Source organism: Budorcas taxicolor, chromosome 22, assembly GCF_023091745.1.
Source record: "Budorcas taxicolor isolate Tak-1 chromosome 22, Takin1.1, whole genome shotgun sequence".
NCBI classification, from domain to species: Eukaryota; Metazoa; Chordata; class Mammalia; order Artiodactyla; family Bovidae; genus Budorcas; species Budorcas taxicolor.
The window spans coordinates 42262500-42284525 of record NC_068931.1 but is presented as its reverse complement, the minus strand read 5'-3'; the positions used below and the strand labels follow the sequence as shown (position 1 = coordinate 42284525).

General features: G+C 44.8%; 1 protein-coding gene across 3 annotated transcripts in view; it reads right to left on the bottom strand.

Annotated features, from left to right (window-relative positions):
• RALBP1 (ralA binding protein 1) overlaps positions 1 to 1775 on the bottom strand; it is a 45985-nt gene extending 44210 nt beyond the window's left edge. The window contains exon 1 of one of the 3 annotated variants that reach the window (XM_052660273.1): positions 1759 to 1775. The gene's annotated coding sequence lies outside the window, so the exon portion shown is untranslated. Of the gene's footprint in view, positions 1 to 392; positions 693 to 1258; positions 1348 to 1758 lie in introns of those variants that run through there. The other 2 variants (XM_052660272.1, XM_052660271.1) reach the window with 2 other exon arrangements.
• Positions 1776 to 22026: the final 20251 nt, after the last annotated feature.

Sequence of the window (22026 nt, the reverse complement as noted above, 5' to 3'; positions counted from 1 at the left end):
ACATTTTGGGCCCAATCTCTCTTTGTAAAGGAAACACCATAATTAAAGTTATTATGCACTTTCTGATATCACTTCTATTTTTCTAAATCAAGGGAGAAATGGTCCCTAGAAGACCTAAAAGGAGCAATACTATTTTAACGAGATAATAAATTATCTCTCGCAGCTTCGAGATACTGTTTAAAAAATTACTTCCCATCGGCTCCTGTTTAGCTAGCCCACCTCGCTTCCTTTTATGGGTCACTCTGAAAAGTGGAAGCCCCTCTGCTAACTAACTTCCTTCCTGCCGGCACCATCTGCCGAAACAGCTGACAGCAATTAACTCGTCCTCAGAAGACACTCAGAAAGGAGTTACCAAGTGGCCAAGCTAATTCGGAAGGCGGAAAATGGATTACCTTTCTCATTTCCAGACAAGACTCCGTGACCAGCGGCTTCCGGAGAACGTGAGCGCTTCTCCGCCGAGCACCTGCACCGCCACCGGGGCCGCAGGGCGGAGACCCGCCCGCTCCAGGCGCACAACCCGCGGTGACCGGCTCCTGACCCGGCGCGTCCACGTGAACGCGGCGTCCGAACCACAGCACTTTCACCCGCACCGTCAAAACCGCTCGGGTTAACACTTGATCACCTTCGAGCACTCAACCAGGCCTTAGGAGAAGATCCTCTGCTTGCTCAGCGGGGAGGCTCTGGAGTCACGACTCCCAAACCCGAAGGGCGTGAGGAACTAAGGGAGGCTCGGGTGCGGGGTATGCGGGCAAACCTGTTTCACTCTCACAACGTTTAAAACAAGAAACAAAACCCGAAAGCCACCCCACAGTTGACCTCCACAAGAGCCTGTGGGCACAAGCGCACCTGACGAGGAGTTCTGATAAGAATTCCCAGCTCGGACTTGTCGGCGCCCCTGGAGCACCCCCGCGTCCACCAGCCTCCCTCCGCGCCGGGCGCGCACCGGAGACCCTCCAGCATCCCGGCCGCGGTTACGTAAAACCCCGAGTCCCTCTCCGCCATCCGAGGCCCGCGCCCCGGGGAAGGGCCCGGCTTCCACCCTCCTCGCCCGGACCCAAGAGCCCCGGCCGGCGAGCAGAGGAATGGGCTGCGCGGGCCGGCGCCGCCGACCAGCGCCCGGCCCCGCCGCCCCGGCAGCCACGCCCCCGCCTCGCCGCCCGGCCGCGAGAGCCCGGCCCGCTGCCTGACAGACGCCGCGGGGAGGCGCGCGGACGGCTGCAGGCACCGGGCCCCGACGCGACCGCCGCCCGCCACTGACCTGCGCCGCCGCCGCCGCGCGACCGCCAGCGCCGCAGCCGCCACCTCCTTGCTCTCACGCCGCTGCCGCCGCGGCCGCTTCCTGCGCTGCGCCCCCGGCCGGCCTCGGTCGCCCCATTCCCACCCCGCCCCAGCCTCCGCCTGTTTACAATGATTGGGACAGAACCGGGCGAGCCGGCCCACCGCGCATGCGCACTCCCTCCACCCGCCGCAGCCAGCTTCCCGGCTCCTCCTCCCAGCGCAGACGGCCGGGGCCGTGAGGGCAAGGGCCCCGTGACCCCCCGCACGGGGCACGCTGGGAATAGTAGTCTTCGGAAACCTAGCGCCCAGTCCTTAGGCGGCCCTCCGCGGGAGGCGCACTACAACATCCAGGAAGCATCACGCCTGCCGGGCCCAGGGGCCCGCGGGGGAGACCCGGGAGCGCGCGAGAGAACGCGTCGCGCCAGAGCTCCGCCGGCGCCTGCGCAGTTCTCGGTGGTCTGGGACCGGGTGGTCGCGTACCTCTCCAGCGCGGGCTCCGGGAGGACTGCTGCGGGCAGAGTCGGCCGAACACCGGAAAAGGGCAGGAGTTGTCCTGTCCACGCTCCGCATAGCCTGTTCCCTAGCTCCCGAGGCGCAGACCGTCTTCACCGCGGGTTTCAGTCCCAACCAGTTAAACCGGCCCGGAGGCCAGCCCAGCAGCCGCGGGGTGGGGCTCATCCCGGGCTGGGTGGGGAGTCTGGCTTGGGGTGGGGACTTTTGCTGGGGATTTGGACAAAGGAAGCGCCCCGGGCTTCTAAAGAGGAACCTGCTAGAATTTCGTGTCGGCCTTGGCCTCAGCGTTCCTTAAACGGGGGTAGACGAGAGCCTCTCTAGATCCTTGCAGCTTGTACCGAGGAGCTCTTGAGTCAGAGCTGCCCTTCGCACGGCAGGCGTGCACACAGAACTGGATCTGAAGGAAGACGGAAATAACTGCATTTCCTCCAGAAACCCTTCGCAAAGGCTTCAAGAATTGTCCTGCAAATGTTCTTGTCTTATAAAGTTTGGCAGTTGACTTGGGGGATGTCTCCTGTCCATCGAATTCCCCAGGGAAGAATGCTGGAGTGGGTTGTCAATTCCTTTCTCCAGGGGATCTTCCCGACCCGGGGATCCAACCCCGGTCTCCCGCATTGCAGGCAGATTCTTTACCATGTGAGCCACCGGGGAAGCCCCAAGATGGGGATAGATGGCCCTTCCCTATCACCTCCATTCCTGCCTGTGCACCTCTTCCTACAACTTCACTACATATTTAGACTGACCTCTGTGATCCACCGTATCCTGTTCCAAATCAGCCCGCCTCAAGTCTGACGGTAGATCCCTCCCTTGTACCCTGCATTTCCCACTCGAAAGTTCAGCCCCCTTGGCTTGACGCCCAGGAAGGACCCACAACTGGCCCACAACAGACCAAGATGGTCTGCGGTAGCCATTGTATTCTGACTTTTTGAAAAGCTTTCTTACTGCCCTTCTGGCAACAGAACGGTGTCCTCTGTCCACTGGGATGGGCATTTTATCTTTCCAATTACAGTACTCTGCCTCTGGCAACATTGATTGGGCCAAGGGATGGGCACTGACCATATTGGCTATTGAATCCTTGTTGGAAGTTGCTACATGGACACACAAAAGGGAGGAAAGGTAGCATCTTATTGATGGTTATGTTATTCACAAAGAATATGACCTTTCTCAATTTCACTGGTAGTCCAGTGGCTAAGAACCTGCCTGCTAATGCAAGGGACACAGTTTCATTCCCTGGTTGGGAAAGATCCCACATGCCTCGGGGCAACCCCATGCACCAGAACTACACCTGTATGCCTAGAGCCTGTGCTTTGCAGCAACAAGAGAAGCCAATGCAATGAGAAGCCTGTGAACCTCAGGGAAGACTAGTCTCCACTTGCTGCAACTAGAGGAAGCACACACATAGCAACGAAGACCCAGCACAGCCATAAGTAAATAGTTTTAAAAAGAGGCATTTTTGCAGCAGCAATGAAAGGCTAAAAAAAGTGGGGGGTTGGGGAACAGGGGGAGAGGAACCAGGAGCTGGCCCTAGGCAGACTGGCTTCAGCTTCAGAAGCCATGGTTTGTATAGCTCATTTGAAGTGCTTTGAGTATGTGAAGCTAGCTAAGTGAGCCAGTGCAATTACTGTGTGGTTATGGAACATATTTGTTGGTTGCCTCTTGAGAGTCATTCCTCCCATTTAAGCCATGCAGCGTAATCATCCCCTTTGGTAGCTGAGCCTTTCAGAGGTGGTAACCCAAACAGAACCTGATGAGACTCAATGGGACGTGGATTGGGGCTTCTAGTAAACTGCAGCCTCCTTGCTCTTCTGGAAGGGTGTACATTTGTGAAGTCTGGACAGGTGGCAGCTGTTTTGCTCCTACAAAAAGAAAATCTGGAGGGAAAAGGTTTAGGTGAAGAGGCAACAGTTGGGCCTGAAAATGAGGTAAGTACTGTCAAATGAGCCCTGTTGCACCATTAGAGCTGCACTGTCAAACCTCACCCCTTTGACCGGTCTTGTAGACAGTCCTATAGACTGTTTAGAATTTCCTGTGTTGATTCAACAAGTTTACATTGGGGAGTTTTCTGTAACTCAAAATTCTAAAAGTCCTAACTGATTCTGTTGGATTTGTTTTACATGATGTTAAAAGGCCCTGACTAATACAGGTTCCTACTTGAAGAGAAACTGTAGAATAGACTTTCAGCTATGGTTATATGTTACGGTCAACAATTCCTCTGCACACAAAGCAAGTATAACTTGGACAAAATTGTCAAACACAACCATTTCAGGGCATTGGAAATCAAACACAGTCAATTTGAGAATCAGCTATTCTTGAAAAACTGCTAAAGATTCTAGTAGGAAGAGTAGATACCTGTAACCTTGCCCAAGGCTGCCCTGTTGGCCCAGAACTGAAATTTTACTTGTGTAGGTGGGGCTAGCCAAGAAAACTAACAGCTTTGCTCCCAGAGGGGATGGACTCAATTTGCTGTGGGAGGTCAAAACCCATGGCTTTGATGGCTGAAGGGAATATATAATAGTGCATCTGCTATGGAAGACAGCACGGTGGTTCCTCAAAATACTAAACATAGAACTACCACTTGATCCAGCAATTGCACTTCTGAGTACATACCCCAAAGAAATGAAACTAGAGAGAGATTTGTAAATCCATATTTGAGGTATTATTTGCAATAGCCGAAAGGTAGAGGGCTTCCTTGGTGGCTCAGAGGGTAAAGCGTCTGCCTGCAATGTGGGAGACCCGGATTCAATCCCTGGGTCAGGAAGATTTCCTGGAGAAGGAAATGGCAACCCACTCCAGTACTCTTGAAAGTACTGTAGTACTCTTCCAGTACTCCTGGAAAATCCCATGGACGGAGAAGCCTAGTAGGCAACAGTCCATGGGATTGCAAAGAGTTGGACACGACTGAGTGACTTCACTCAAAGGTGGAAGCAACTCAGGTGTCCATTAATGGATGAATGGGTAAACAAAATGTGCTACATACATAAAGTGAAACACTATATAGCCTTTAAAAGGAAAGAAATGCTTAACAAATGTAAAACAAAAATCATGAGAGCTGAAAGGAGAAATTGACCGTTCATTTGCAGTTGAAGATTTAATCTTAGCCATTGATTGGACAAGATAAAATCAACAAGGGTATAGAAAATCTGACTTACACCATCAAACATCAACCAACTTGTAATACTTGACAACTACAGAAAACCATCCAACAGTGTCAGAATACACATTCTTTTCAAGTGCAAATGACACTCCAGAATAGACCATATGGTAGTCACAAAACACGTGTCAACAAATTGAAAAGAATTAAGAACATACAGAATATGTTCTCCTTCTACAAGGAGAAATTAAATTAGAAAGCCACAGAAAAGAAATCCGAGAAATCTCCAAATAGTTAGAAATTAATATATTTCTAAATAAGATATGGGCCAAAGAAGAAATCACAGGGAAAATTAGAAAATACCTAATTTTAATTTAGTTAGAAAATATCTAATTAATTGAATTAAAAGAAAAACATCAAATCTAAGGGAATCAGATTTAATTGCCTCTATCAGTGTGTTTGGGCTTCCCTGGCGGCTTAGCAGTAAAGACTCTGCCTGCAGTGCTAGAGTCCCAGGAGACATGGGGCTCCATCCCTGGGTCGGGAAGATCCTCTGGAGGAGGGCATGGCAATCCCACTCCAGTATTCTTGTTTGGAGAATCCCATGGACAGAGGCGTTTGGAGAGCTACAGTCCATAGGGTCACAAAGAGTTGGATACAACTGAAGTGACATGGCACACTAAAGTGTGCTTAGAAGGAAATTAATAGTCTTTTAAAAACTTAAATTACCAGTTTATATTCCCACTAAGCTCCACCTCAAGACAATAGCAAAAAAGGAATGAATCAAGCCTAAATTATAGAGAAGCAAGGAAATAGTGAAGATCAGAATAGAAATCGAATTAAAAAAATAAGAACATAGAGAAAAGGACCCAAATGCCGATTCTTTGAAAGATCAAACTGATAAACCATTAGCTACACTGATGGAAAAAAGGATAATACAAATTATAGAAATGAAAAGGATTATAAAGAAGTATTATGAGCATCATAATTCCAATAATTTTTAAGGTAGATGAAAATGAAGGCATTCCTACCGAGAACTAATTACCAAAATTTAAAAAAAAATTGAAAATCTGAACAACTATATATTGAGGTAAAAAAAATCGAATCACTAAATACAAATATTGCCACAAAGAAAAAAAAAAAAGTATTAGTCATTCAGCCGTGTCTGCCTCTTTGTGACCCCATGGACTATAGCCTTCCAGGCTCCTCTGTCCAGGGCATTTCCCAGACAAGAATAATGGAGTGGGTTGCCATGCCCTTCTCCTGTGGATCTTCCCAACCCAGGGATGTTCTAACCCACGTCTCCTACATCCCAGGCGGGTTCTTTACTGCTGAGCTACCAGGGAAGCCTACCACAAAGAAAAGCCCAGGTCCAAATGTCTTCACAGATGAATTCTATCAATATTTTAAGGGGGGAGGAACCCTCAACCTAATAATCAGTTCAGTTCAGTTCAGTCGCTCAGTCATGTCCAAATCTTTGCGACCCCATGAGATGCAGCATGCCAGGCCTCTCTCTCCAACACCAACTCCCGGAGCCTACCCAAACTCATGTCCATTGAGTCGGTGATGCCATCCAAACATCTCATCCTAATAATAACTTTCTAGAAAACAGAGAAATAAGGAATATTTCCCAGTTTATTTTAGGAGGCCAAATCACCCCGGTACCAAAACCAAGAGCATCATAAAAAAATACAGAAGTACAGATGGAAATCCTTCATAAATTATACATCTTAAAGGGATTGATTTTATGGTATGTGAACTACATCTTAATAATGCCATTATATTTTTTTAAGATATGAGTGTTCAGTGAAATATCCTAAAGATAAACCCTACCTTTCAATGAACAGAGTGAAAGAATTCAGCACCTGTTGCCTATATCCTCAGGAGTGGTACTAGGGTCTTGATTCCTAAACAGTTCACTGGGTCATAGCATTGTTACATGATTGAAATGTTCTGCTTGTATATTTTTGAAATGTATGGTAAAGCAGATACATTACTTTGCCAACAAAGGTCCGTCTAGTCAAAGCTGTGGTTTTTCCAGTAGTCATGTATGGATGTGAGAGGTGGACTATAAAGAAAGCTGAGCACCGAAGAATTGATGCTTTTGAACTGTGGTGTTGGAGAAGACTCTTGAGAGTCCCTTGGACTGCAAGGAGATCCAACCAGTCCATCCTAAAGGAGATCAGTCCTGGGTGTTCTTTGGAAGGACTGATGTTAAAGCTGAAACTCCAATACTTTAGCCACTTGATGCAAAGAAGTGACTGATTGGAAAAGACCCTGATACTGGGAAAGATTAAAGGAGGGAGGAGAAGGGCATGATAGAGAATGAGATGGCTGGATGGCATCACCAACTCAATGGACATGAGTCTGAGTAAACTTTGGAAGTTGGTGATGGACAGTGAAGCCTGGCGGTGCTGCAGTCCATGGGGTTGCAAAGAGTTGGACACGACTGAGCAACTGAACTGAACTGAATAAAATAAGCATCAGAACTGTATGAGTTCATTTTTGCTCTTTGCAGCAATCTGCCCCACAACTTAATGGCTTTAAAGTTTTCTGCTCTTCTTGTGACTGTAGTCAGCGTTAAGTGGAGGTGGGCTCGCTTGGAGCAGCTACAATGGTGAGCCTCTCTTACGGACTCTCAGCTTCCCAGTGAGGCTGCATTCTCAATGCACGAGCACTTTTCAAATATTTGCATGTCATCTACTAATGAGATACTGGCCAAACCAAGTCACACACCAAGTCCCAGACTCAAGGGATGGAAAATAGACTCCACCTCCAGATGGGAGGCAATGGAAAGAATTTGTGCCATTTATTTGCAAACTATGACAAGAACTCTTGAATCTCCTTGGCTTCTAAGGAATGATTTTATATCCTCCAAGAATCTGTGATAAGTCACTGTGATTGATACCTTTGCTAAACCAGCTGTATCTCAGGTTTGGCTAACACTGTGGAAGTAAGTACAGGAGCAAAAATTAAGCATGTTCACCATTCTACTTCTGATGACTGGTAGAGTGCCTGGCACATAATAGATGCTTAATAAATTTTTCTGCAATGAGGCTGTTAAACTCTTTTTGGTGGCAAGTGATAGAAATCCAATTCAGATTTGCTTAAACAAAAAAGGAGAATTTATTCACACACATAAGCAAGAAGTCCAAGATACTGACTCTCTGCACTGCTGGCTTTAGGGCTTTAAACGCATCTTGAGGACTGTCCCTTACCATCTTTTGGTTCTCCTTTGTGTTGGATTCATTTTCTGACAGCCTCTCTCCATGTGATAGCAGACACACCACTAAGCTAATATTCTTGGATAGTGTCTATCCTATAACTGTATACAGCTTCTGTGTATGGATAATTGATACAAGTGAAAATGAAATTTTAGAAAATGTCACAGAAGGTTATCACATACTTTTAGATGCTGGGATTTCTCTAAGAGTCAATGCAATCATTTGGGTCTGACCCAGTATTTATATGACTGAGTTTGGCTGCTGCTGCTAAGTCGCTTCAGTCGTGTCCGACTCTGTGCGACCCCATAGATGGCAGTCCACCAGGCTCCTCCATCCCTGGGATTCTCCAGGCAAGAACACTGGAGTGGGTTGCCATTTCCTTCTCCAATGCATGAAAGTGAAAAGTGAAAGTGAAGTCGCTCAGTCGTGCCAGACTCTAGCGACCCCGTGGACTGCAGCCCACCAGGCTCCTCCATCCATGGGATTACTGAGTCTAGCCCAGGGCTAATCTCAAGTGTGCCATGTAATGAGCCAGGACTGCCTTGCCTTTATTGTACCTTCTATTTTCTGAAGAATTGGTGATTGCTTTTTTGCTTTTGATTGATTATTTAGTTTTCAATGTACTTACAGGTAATTTCCTCTGAGTTGTGTGTTCTGTGTATGTAAACACCCAGATGTCTGTTGCTTCAGGAACTTGTGAGCTGCTCGTCTCCGTGACTTGCTCTCTGTAGGCCTCTGCCGTCCTCTTCAGGCATTCCTTCACCAGCATCCTGGGCTTTCCCTTTGTCTTGCTATGTTGGATCCTTCAGTAGTTTCTAGGGCTGCTATGACAAAGCACCACAGACTGGGTGGCATGAACAGCAGCACATTAGTTTCACACGGTCGTGAAGGCTAGAGGTCAGACATCAGGGTGTGTGCAGGGCGGTTCTCCTGAGATGTGCAGACAGCTGTCTCCTCCCCGTGTCCTCGATTGTCCCTCTGTACGTGTCTGTCCCCTCCTCTAATCAGGACACCAATCATGCTGGATTAGGTCCCACCCATGTGACCTCATTTTCCTTTGATTACCTCCTTAGAGGCCCTACTTCCAGATACAAACATATTCTGAGCTTCTGGGGGTTAGGAGGTCAACATGTGAATCCAGCCCACAACAAACCCTTCTTTCCTGGTCTTACTCTTTCTTAGTTTTCTTTCCTTTCCACAGAGCACATCTTCCAGTAGCCTTTAGAGAATGGATGTGTGGAGATTCACTTTTTGGAGACCTTGCGTATCTTAAAGTTATCTTTTTTTCTGTGCTGACAATTAATTGACTTGGTTGGACCAGGTCTAACCTCAGATATTGACAAGTTAGCTGCTGTCTTCCCACCGTCTAGTGTTACTATGAAAAAAGCCAATGCTGTTTTGATTTCTGATCCTTGTTAAAAAAAAAAAAAAAACTTCAACTTCCCCCTTCTCTAAGGAAAAAATATTTTAAAATTCTCTATTTTGTTCCTGTTTTTATAAACTGAGCTAGGATTAGCTTTATTCTTTGTGTGGGTGAGGTGCCTAATGGGCCCTTTCAAACTGAGGACTTGTGCACTTCCGTTGTTGGCATTTTCTGTATTTATTTCATGATTTTCCTCCTGCACTGTTCTATTCTTTATTTTTGTAACTCCTCTCATTTATATCGAGTCTTCATACTTCTCCTCTGCTTTTAGAGTCTTACTTTCTATTTGTTTTCTCTTTGTCTTTATACTTAAATCCTGGGAAACCTCTCCAACTATGTTTTCAACCTGTTTATTGAACTTTTCATTTCTGGTTTCATACTTTTAATTTCCAAGGGCTCTTTTTTTTGTTTTGCCTTTTTTGTTATTCTTTTTCTCTTAATTATTTATTTGGTATCCTATTCTATTCTTGGGCTTCCCCAGTGGCTCAGAGGTTAAAGCGTCTGCCTCCAATGCGGGAAACCCAGGTTTGATCCCTGGGTCGGGAAGATCCCCTGGAGAAGGAAATGGCAACCTACTCCAGTATTCTTGCCTGGAGATGCAATAACCTGTCTGATCATCCAGAGACTAGTGAAAGTGTGTATATTCCTTGCATAATCTATGGCTGTTCTTCAGGTTGTGATTTTTTTTTTAGTTTTGTGGCTGTTGTTTGTGTTTGTTTTGGTCTCTGACTTTCATATGAGATATTTTTCTCAAATGCTTGGTGATTCTTAGCTGTCCAACTACATTTCAAAGTGTAGAAGTAAGGTACAATGAGATATCACCTCACACCAGTCAGAATGGCCATCATCAAAAAATCTACAAACACTGCTGGAGATGGTGTGTAGAAGAGGACCCTCTTATACTGTTGGTGGGAATCAAACTGATACAACTACTATGGAGAACAGCCTGGAGGTTCCTCAAAAAACTAAAAATAGAGTTGCCAGAGACCCAGACATCCCACTCCTGGACATATATCTAGACAAAATTATAATTAAAAAAGATCCATGCTCCCTTACGTTCACAGAAGCGTTATTCACAGAAGCCCAGACATGAAAACAATCTAAATGCCCGTCAACAGAGGGATGGATAAAGAAGATGTGGTGCACACACAATGGAATATGATTCAGCCAGAAAAAGCACAGAGTGATGCCACTTGCAGCAGCACGCATGCGATTAGAGGCTATCATGCGAAGTGAAGTGAAGCACGAAGAAAAAGCCAAACACAACACGATGTTACACGTGGAGTCCAAACTACGACACCAGCCGACGAACCTGCAACAAAACCAAGACTCACAGACAGAGAACAGATGTGTGGTTGCCAAGGAGGAAGAGGGTAAGGGAGGGAAGGTTTGGGAGTTTGGGATTAGCAGATGCAAACCAGTATATATAGGATAGATAAACAACAAGGTCGTGCTGTATGGCACAGGGAACTGTATTCAATATCCTGCCACAACCCATAATGGAAAAGAAGATGCAAAAGACTATAATATATAAAACTGAATCACTTTTCTGTGCAGAGGAAATTAATACAACATTATAAATCAACAGTACTTTGATAAATTTAAAATATATGTATGTATGTGTATATATATATATATTCAAAAAAAGAACTCCCAGCAAGTTTTCTACAGTCCCCTAAGCAACCTCCTCTCAGTTCCAAGACCATGGCATACGTATGACCTCCATGTGACTGGCTGGGGTGACCTTTCCCCACAGACTATAAATTAGTGACTAATTATACTGTTGTCCATGACTCTAACTCATCCATAAGGATACTCAAAATACTGTCTCAAACTGCAGAATCCTGTTACACAAGGAGCAGGCATAATGAGATGATTTAATGGGGCACAGTTTTTTTTTTAATTTAATAAAACGGAGTTTGAATGTTGTCCGGTTTCTGGGGTGGGGGATGGGGGGTGGCGGTGCCACATGTCTCTCTCGGAGCTACCCAACCCTGCTGCCTTTCTGTCGTGCAGAGACACCATCTCAGCAAAGGGGTGTGGCTACTCCTCTTCCCCCCAAAACCTTTATTTAGAAAAACAAATGAAGCACTGGATTTGGCCCCTGGGCCATGCTTTGCTGACCTCTGCTCTGTGAACTAGTGTATCACAATTAGATCATTTGCATAAACACTCTTGATGCCAACTGCTTTACAAGGTTGTTTTGGCACTTGCATAAAATAGTAGGCATCTCGCAGCTCAGTGGGCCCAAAAGTTAGAGACTCTGGCCAGAGCACGGATCTGTCGCCACCTGCTTACAGGTGGCCTTGGGCAAGTTGCTGAGCCTCTCCTTGCCCTGAGCTCTGGCTGACTGGACAGCGCCTGGGATAGCTGACACTGCACAAGGTAGCTTCATGACGCATTAGACTTTCTGGTTCACTGACCCATCTGGGGTTCTGGCTCTTGTTCCAGACACACAGATATGCCATTTGTGACTCAACCAAACACCTTCACTTTAGCTCCTAGTTCTTTGGAAGCTCTGAGTAGCTTGCTTTTTAGGTTGCGGTATCCCCCTTCTCCTCTTCCTCACACACCTTTTTCTATTCTTCCCCCTCCTCCTGCCTTCAGTGGCCAGCAGAGCTTCCCAAACAGGAGGAGAGGGCTCAGGCTTAATCATAAATGCAGCATCTCAATCCTGTTGGATTCAGGGATGCTGATGGAAGTGTGCCTTTAAGGACAGAAAATCGAGTTTTCAAGTAAAGGAATTCCATTTTTTCACTGAGGTTGCAACAGAAAAGAAAAGAGCCTTAACCAAAACAAAGCTTTGAAGTTTGCCATCAAAACGACTTTCTTCTTATGGCTGTTGAAAAGCTTTTAGAGCTACATAGGCTTTTAAAAGTAAGGTGGGTTACCATTTCCCTGGGAAGTTAATGTGTGGGTCTAATTATGACAAAGAAGCATCAGTTGAAGCCATGGCTATAGAGTCTGAATGAAATGGCCAGGAGTCTTTCTGCTAAATAAAGAATGAGAAATGTCCCTCTAGTGAATATTTAAGAGTTCCTTTGTTAAATATTTTACTTTTTAGGTTTCTAGAAGCTGAAGCAGTAGCTAAAAAACTCTTATCCTCTTGGTGGAACTATAAATGGAGCAGTCTTCTGAGAGAGAAATTGAGAACATCTAACAAAATGTAAAGTGTACATAAACTGTGATCTGGAAACTTATTCCAAGGTTGTAAGATGCCAAGTGTGGCATGCATATGTATTACTGTTTTTAATAATGAAACACTGGAAAAACTAAAGACCCATCAACAGTGGATTGATTAATTCAATTATGATATTCATTTCAGTAGAATATCATGTATTTTTTTAAAGTCTGTCTATCTTTATGTTTTGGCATGAAAGATGTCCATAAAATTCAACAAACAGCAAACTTAGTTATCGGGACGAAATATGTATGACAACAACCTGTCAATGTGATGTCTGTTAGGTATGATTCTCTAGAATAGGATATTCTGATTAGTCTGATTAGACTGACTATAGTGGCCTGATTAGTCAAGCTCTAGAAAGAGTATGAATAAAAAACATTAAGGAACAAGTAGTCATTACGCTATTGACACTTATCTAATTATAACATATATTTGACTCTCCAACCTAAAGCAGCATTTCTAAAGAATTTGTTTATTGGTAAACAAAAATAAAGTAAAATTATGGAAAACTTTTGAAAAATATTAGATGTTAAAAACATGTACTTTTGAAAGCCTAGCAGGGAAATACTGGAAATCATGGTTTAGTAAGCTAATATTTAAAATCTCTAATATCAAGCATACAAACAATTAAGGTTGCTCTCAAGAAGCAGATCTATAAATCAGGATATACAATGTCCATATAAATTTTTAAAATTCATTTTATGCTGTTTTAATATTTATTATTTTCCAAAAGTTGCTTAACATGTATTTTCTTCCTTGTCCCTTGGTGGGGAAATTGTATCATGAAAACAATATTTCACTTGTCTAAACAAACAACAGAATGGGAAAGACTAGAGATCTCTTCAGGAAAATTAGAGATACCAAGGGAACATTTCATGCAAAGATGGGCTCGATAAAGGACAGAAATGGTATGGACCTAACAGAAGCAGAAGATATTAAGAAGAGGTGGCAAGAATACACAGAAGAACTGTACAAAAAAGATCTTCAGGACCCAGATAATCATGATGATGTGATCACTAATCTAGAGCCAGACATCTTGGAATGTGAAGTCAAGTGGGCCTTAGAAAGCATCACTATGAACAAAGCTAGTGGAGGTGATGGAATTCCAGTTGAGCTGTTTCAAATCCTGAAAGATGATGCTGTGAAAGTGTTGCACTCAATATGCCAGCAAATTTGGAAAACTCAGTAGTGGCCACAGGACTGGAAAAGGTCAGTTTTCATTCCAATCCCAAAGAAAGGCAATGCCAAAGAATGCTCAAACTACTGCACAACTGCACTCATCTCACATGCTAGTAAAGTAATGCTCAAAATTCTCCAAGCCAGACTTCAGCAATATGTGAACCGTGAACTCCCTGATGTTCAAGCTGGTTTTAGAAAAGGCAGAGGAACCAGAGATCAAATTGCCAACATCTGCTGGATCATCAAAAAAGCAAGAGAGTTCCAGAAAAACATCTATTTCTGCTTTATTGACTATGCCAAAGCCTTTGACTGTGTGGATCACAGTAAACTGTGGAAAATTCTGAAAGAGATGGGAATACCAGACCACCTGACCTGCCTCTTGAGAAATCTGTATGCAGGTCAGGAAGCAACAGTTAGAACTGGACATGGAACAACAGACTGGTTCCAAATAGGAAAAGGAGTACGTCAAGGCTGTATATTGACACCCTGCTTATTTAACTTATATGCAGAGTACATCATGAGAAATGCTGGACTGGAAGAAACACAAGCTGGAATCAAGATTGCCGGGAGAAATATCAATAACCTCAGATATGCAGATGACACCACCCTTATGGCAGAAAGTGAAGAGGAGCTAAAAAGCCTCTTGATGAAAGTGAAAGTGGAGAGTGAAAAAGTTGGCTTAAAGCTCAACATTCAGAAAACGAAGATCATGGCATCTGGTCCCATCACTTCATGGGAAATAGATGGGGAAACAGGGGAAACAGTGTCAGACTTTATTTTTTTGGGCTCCAAAATCACTGGAGATAGCAACTGCAGCCATGAAATTAAAAGACGCTTGCTCCTTGGAAGAAAAGTTATGACCAACCTAGATAGTATATTCAAAAGCAGAGACATTACTTTGCCAACTAAGGTCCATTTGGTCAAGGCTATGGTTTTTCCTTTGGTCATGTATGGATGTGAGAGTTGGACTGTGAAGAAGGCTGAGTGCCGAAGAATTGATGCTTTTGAACTGTGGTATTGGAGAAGACTCTTGAGTCCCTTGGACTGCAAGGAGATCCAACCAGTCCATTCTGAAGGAGATCAACCCTGAGATTTCTTTGGAAGGAATAATACTAAAGCTGAAGCTCCAGTACTTCGGACACCTCATGCAAAGAGTTGACTCATTGGAAAAGACTCTGATGCTGGGAGGGATTGGGGGCAGGAGGAGAAGGGGACGACCGAGGATGAGATGGCTGGATGGCATCACGGACTTGATGGACTTGAGTCTGAGTGAACTCCGGGTGTTGGTGATGGACAGGGAGGCCTGGCGTGCTGCGATTCATGGGGTCTCAAAGAGTCGGACACGACTGAGCAACTGAACTGAATTGAAACATGTTTTGAAATAGCAGAATTCTCAGTTACTATATTTATCTTATTATTCAATAAAACGTTGTGACCTACAGAGGGAAGAAGCTGTGGCCTGTTGACCTCAGAGCGTCCAGTACATTAGGTTTAGAATGATCTATTCTGTCAGAGAAACTTATCAATGTAAAATTGACTACCAGCAAGTTTCTGCTGCCATCCTGTAATCAATGACAACTCTTCACAAGGGGTAGTTTCATGAATAATAGTTATCCAGAGAGTAAATATGAACAATTAAGGATCCCCCGAAATATCAGAAAATAAACAGCAAAAAGGAAAGTGCCAAAATAAACAGAAAAATGTATTTTGGAGCAACAGTGGTAAGTCAAGCTATCTTGACATTAATTTTAAATGATTTTCAATTAAAAATGCCATATACAAACTACCCATTGAATAAGAAAGCAAAATAAAGATATTTGCACACATAGAAGAATTTTATAAAGTGTACCTTCCACATATTACTTTTTAGGAGGTTCTGGAGGATACACTTCAGTGAGATGAGTGGAAGCCAAGAAAGAAGACATGAGAATCGGCTATGCCCCAATACAAGAAAAAAAGTTTAAAGTTTGAGGAAAAAAACAAAAGCAATAAAAAATTAAACATATACTCCCCTCCCCACAAAAAGTTAGAAGATGTAAGATACAGGAAACAGAAGCTAGCTCAGAAGTCTATTAAGAAGAAGAAAGATTTCTTTTTTTTTTTTTTTTGGTATGTTTCTTTTTTTTTACAAGAGAATAGAAAAGCACTTAGATAAACAAATAGGACCTAATCAAACTTATAAGCTTTTGTACAGCAAAGGAAAACAAAATGAAAAGACAATGTATGGACTGGGAAAAATATTTGCAAATGATGCAACCGAAAAGGGCTTAATTTCCAAAATATACACATTCAACAACAAAAAAACAAACAACCCAATTGAAAAATGGGCAGAAGACCTACATAGACTTTGTCCAAAAACATAAAAATGACCAACAGGTACATGAAAAGATGATCATCATTGCTAATTATTAGAGAAATGCAAATCAAAACTACAATGAGGTAACACCTCACACCAGTTAGAATCTTTCAAAAGTGTACAAATGACAAATAATGGAGAGAGTGTAGAGAAAAGGGAACCCTCTTACACTGTTGGTGGGAATGTAAATCAGTACACCCACTGTGAAGAACAGCATGGAGGTTCCTCAGAAAACTAAAAATAGAATTACCATATGATCCTGCAATCCCACTCCTAGGCATATACCTGGAAAAAACCATAATTCAATGATACACGCACCACTATGTTCAGAGCAGCGCTATTCACAATAGCCGAGACATGGAGACAACCTAAGTGTCACTCGACAGGTGAATGGATAAAGATGTGCTCTCTCTATATATAGTTATACATATATATAGAGAGACACACATGTACACAATGGACTATTACTCAGCCACAGAAAAGACCGAAATAATGCCGTTTGCAGCAACATGGATGGACCTAGAGATTATCATACTAAGGGAAGTAAATCAGAAAGAATGTCAACTACCATATGATATCACTATACGTGGAATCTATAATACGACACAAATCGGCATACCTACAGAACAAAAACAGAGAGAACAAACTTGGGGTTGCCAAGGGGGAAGAGGGGAGGGAAGTTTTGGGAATTTGGCATTAGCAGATGCAAACTATTATATATAGGGTGGATAAACAACAAGGGCCTATTGTACTGCACAGGGAACTATATTCAATATCCTGTGATAAACCATAATGGAAATAAATGTGAAAAACCATGTATATGTATGTACAACTGAATCATTTTGCTGTATACCTGAAACTAACAACACTGTAAATCAACTGTTGTTCAGTCACTAAGTCATGTCCGACTCTTTGTGACCCCATGAACTGTAGCACACCAGGCTTCACCATCTCCTGGAGTTTGCTCAAACTCATTTTCATTGAGTGGGTGATGCCATCCAACCATCTCATCCTCTGTCATCTCCTTCTCCTTTTGCCCTCAATCTTTCCCAGCATCAGAGTCTTTTCCAATGAGTCAGCTCTGCACATCAGATGGCCAAAGTATTGGAGCTTCAGCTTCAGCATCAGACCTTCCAATGAATATTCAGGGTTGATTTCCTTTAGGATTGAGTGGTTTGATCTCTGTGCTGTCCAAAGGACACTCAAGAGTCTTCTCCAGCACCACAGTTCAAAAGCACCAATTCTTTGGCCTTTTTTGTGGTCTAGCTCTCACATCCATACATGACTACTTGGAAAACCATACCTTTGCCTATATAGACCTTTGCTGGCATTTAGCCGTAGGCAGAATTAAATTGTACTAGATGGGGAGGACTTTGACATAGGGCCTGCTATACAGTAACAGCATCTTCGTTGCTTGTCTCCCATGGCCTCAAAGTATTGGAGCTTCAGCTTCAGCATCAGTCCTTCCAATGAATATTCAGGACTGATCTCCTTCAGAATGGACTGGTTGGATCTCCTTGCAGTCCAAGGGACGCTCAAGAGTCTTCTCCAGCACCACAGTTTAAATCAAGACCAACTATACTTCCATAAGATAAAATTTTTAAAAATAGGCCAAAGTGGCTGTCTTAAATTTTTGAAGTTTTTGGTTAGAAAAGATCAGTTGGTTTATTTTTATGATTTTTCTGTTTAGTTTCAAATTATTTGTTATTTTTCTTTCAAAAATCATATATTGTAAATAGAAGACTGTTTTCCTCCATAAATGAAAAACCAAGTTGGATTTTTAAAAACTGTTTCCTCTTTTAACACTGATTTTTGAAGAATTAGAGATAGTTTGATTTGCTGCATAAGAAAATTGTGGTCAGATAAATATGTCATAGATCTAGGGGAAAATGTTCATATATTTTCTTTGGAGAAATGTACACTTAAGGCCTTTGCCCTTTTTTAACCAGGCTTTTCATTTTTGTTATTAAGTTTTAGGAGTCCTCTATAGGTTCTGGAGGGCTTCCATTCAGTGGGTTTGCTGTTTTGTTGTTATTCAGCCGCCAAGTAGTGTCTGAGGCTTCGTGACCCCATGGACTGCAGCATGCCAGGCTTTCCTGTCCATCACCATCCGGAGTTTGCCTAAGTTCATGTCCATTGCATTAGTGATGCCATCCAACCATCTCATCCTCTGTCGCCCTGTACAAAACAGCAAACCCACTGAATGGGAGAGAATATTTGCAAATCACACATCTGATAAGGGATTCATTTCCAGAAGGTAAATGACACAAAAGGAAGGATAAAAGCCTGAGAAGGACTTAACAGTCCTCTCAAAAAGCCCTCTTAGAAGCTGGTACAGAGCCAGCTCAGCTAGTCTGTGCACCACCTAAGCATTTGGTAGCTCTCAAACTTGTTTTAAGGCTGAAATTTTTAAAAAGCAGATACTGTGCTGTTTTTTAAAATTGAAATAGAAACAGTGGCCATTCTATCTTCTAACCGAGTAAATCTTTTGAACTCTCAGTTGGGAAGCACTGCCTGCTACAACGAATCTGATTTTTGATGTCTTTGCTTTGACATCATCCAGGACTCACTGGGTGCCCTCCTCAGAGTGGGAGACCCTCTAGAATTTTCAGGCTTCCCTTGTTCCCCTATCAGTTCCTCCCTTTCAGACTCCGTGAGCTGAGCCATTCACAGGAGTCCTCTGTCACCTCCACATGGGTGAGAACTTGGAAATACAATTTTAGAATTTAAAGATGACATCAGTGGCTCAGAGGTAAAGAACCCAACTGCCAATGTGGGAGACATGGGTTCGATCCCTGGTCCGGGAAGATCCCAAATGCCACAGAGCAACAAAGCCCATGTGTCACCACTACTGAGCCTGTGCTCCATGACAAGAGAAGCCCCTGGAATGAGAAGCCGGTGCACCACAATTAGAGAAAAGCCTGTGCAACCACAGAGACCCAACATGGCCAAAAATAGATAAATAAAATTATTTTTAAAATGACATCAGCATATTTGCCAAAAGAACTACACTCTGTGAAATCTCCTTTCTAACCTGAGGAAGATTCAGACCTTGAGTCTGGTCTCTGGTGCAGGGGTCTCCCTGATAGCTCAGCAGTTGTTAGAACAAGTGGAGTCTGAGGCTGGGGAGCAGCACGGCCCTGGAGAAGTTCCATGCGGGAGCCAGGACCTCAGATGAACATTGGCCCTGCCCTGAGCCTCACACTCGACCACTGCATGTCCGATTAATAACCATACACGAGCTAACTAGAAAGGAGATTCTGTGCTGTTCTTATGAAAAACAAAGCACCAGGTAGCATTATACGTGTGGCTGTTTGAAAGTTCTGTGAGAGTAAAGCCCAGCTGTGATCTTGGGACAATTAATTATAAGACATGATTTCAAAGGCTGTAATTCTATTTCAAGAATTCTGCTGATCGCCAGCATTTGAAAAACACTCTCCACCATGCCCGTTTCACAAAGATCACTGTGACATGTTTTGCTTTGGGAATTTCTTTCTCACCAACACTTATAAAAGCATTGAACTGGGTGAAACTGCTACTCTAGACATTTGAAGTTTGTTTTTGATTCAGAAAAGAGAAAGAGAAATGAAAGGGAAAGGAGGGCCATTTAACATCATTAAAAACATCTTTGAAGGTGTGATAGGCTCCTGCTGCTGCTGCTAAGTCACTTCAGTCGTGTCCGACTCTGTGCGACCCCATAGCTGGCAGCCCATCAGGCTCCCCCATCCCTGGGATTCTCCAGGCAAGAATACTGGAGTGGGTTGCCATTTCCTTCTCCAAAGCGTCAAAGTGAAAAGTGTAAGTGAAGTCGCTCAGTCATTTCTGACTCAGCGATCCCATGGACTGCAGCCTACCAGGCTCCTCTGTCCATGGGGTTTTCCAGGCAAGAGTACTGGAGTGGGGTGCCATTGCCTTCTCTGTGTGATAGGCTAGTGCCATGAAAACCTAGAATGAAATGGAGGGCCACAACCTTCCTCACCTTCCTCTGCAGAGATGTAGAAGCCAAATCTGTATTAGGGGACCCCCGCACCCCCAAGACACAGCCTGGTTATAGGATGCTCCTGTTGGACAGATCAGTACACATCCAGTCCAGGCAGGAGGCCCCGCCAGTCTCCCGGTCACATCACCTGCCTCCTAATTCTAAATCGTTAACAGAACTTCCCTGGTGGCGCAGTGGTTCCGAATCCGCCTGCCAGTGCAGGAGACATGGCTTCTAACTCTGATCTCAGAGGATCCCACATGCTGCAGAACAACAAAGCCCGTGTGCCGCCACAGCTGCTGACCCTGTGCTCTAGAGCCTGGGAGCTGTAGCTGCTGAGCCCACCGGCCGCCACTGCTGAAGCCTGCGCTTGTGCTCCGCAGAAGAAGCCACCGCCAGGAGAAGCTTGCAAGCCACAATGAGAGAGCAGCCCGGGCTCGCCAAAACTGGAGCAAAGCCCACACAGCGAGGAAGACCCAGCACAACCATAAACGAATAAATACATTTCAAAAGGCATCGAAAAAAAGATCAACAGCTGCAAAAAACAACAGCAGAAAGAACACAACAGGCACCTCCTAATTTTCAAAGTATGGTTGTTAAAAAGAGTGAGATGGCTCCATACATGCTGACGTGGAATACCCTCAGTGCGAGAAAGTCACAGAGAAAGTCAATGCGAGCTTTGACTCAGAAGTCCATTTTTAAAAGAAGGAGGGGTGACCTTGGCTTGTCTCCAGGGATATTGGCCAGCCTGGGGCAGAGGACCCCTGGACTGACCTGAGCGCCCTGGCAGGTTCATGGAGGGGAGAATTCCCCCTGACTGTCTGGTAAGGAAGGTATGGGGCTGGGGCAGGACTTGGGGCCCTGGGAGGGCTTTTGGTGGAAGCCTGGGCTCTAGGGGCAGGGTACCCCTTCACATGGTGGGGATGGGGGATCTCAGGAGGCCTGAAGGAGGAGCAGATGTCGTAAGTCAAGGTCATTAGACCCTGCCTCAGGCAGGAAGAGTGCTTTCTGAGGGTCTTCCCCCGACCTGCTGCTGAAAAATGTACAAAGCAACCTGGAAAAACCAACCAAGGTCGAGGCTTGTGAGCCCAGAACTTGTACCTGTGACACTGGGTCCGGGGAGGTCGGCCAACAGTAGGGCAGCCCTGTGGTCTCCAGCCAAGTCCATCCTCTGAAGGCCGACTGGGGTTCCCCTACCGTGGTGCTCAAGACAGTTCACTTCTTGGCAGCAAAAAGCACAAAACAGCCTGGAACAACCATCTCCAGTGAACGCCTGTCTCCTGCCCACCTCTGCAGATTGGGCCGAAGTCAGCCATCACCTCATCAGAAACTCGAGGCCTGCCTGGAGCTGCGGTGTTGGCTGCACCTGGGAAGCGTTCAGGCTGGCGGTGGAGGGAAGCGCCAGGTGCGCTCATCCGCGGCTCAGGGGGCGCCTTGCCCCTGTGGGGAGCACCGAGGCACAGCGGGGTCTGTCCCTTGAGCGCAGTTTCTGAGGGCTGAGCCACCCCTCTGAACACAGCCGACTAGACAGCATACAAGCAAGCAGCCCTCAGGTCAAGGCTGAGTCAGTAGCCCAGGTTCCAGGCAGTCTGTGGACTGCAGATCTCTGGAAAATGGCCTCTCACTCCCCGTCGAAGCAGAGGCCAAACAAGAAGCTTAGGGTTTGGCAACCAATTCTGTCTGCTAGTGTGGTTTCTGGAAAGGAGCAAGCAGACGCGGGGGTGACTGTCCGCAGCTTGGCTGTGAGGAGAACAGAGGATCTGGACGAGGAGCAGCATGGCTGTGGGCTTGCGGAGGGG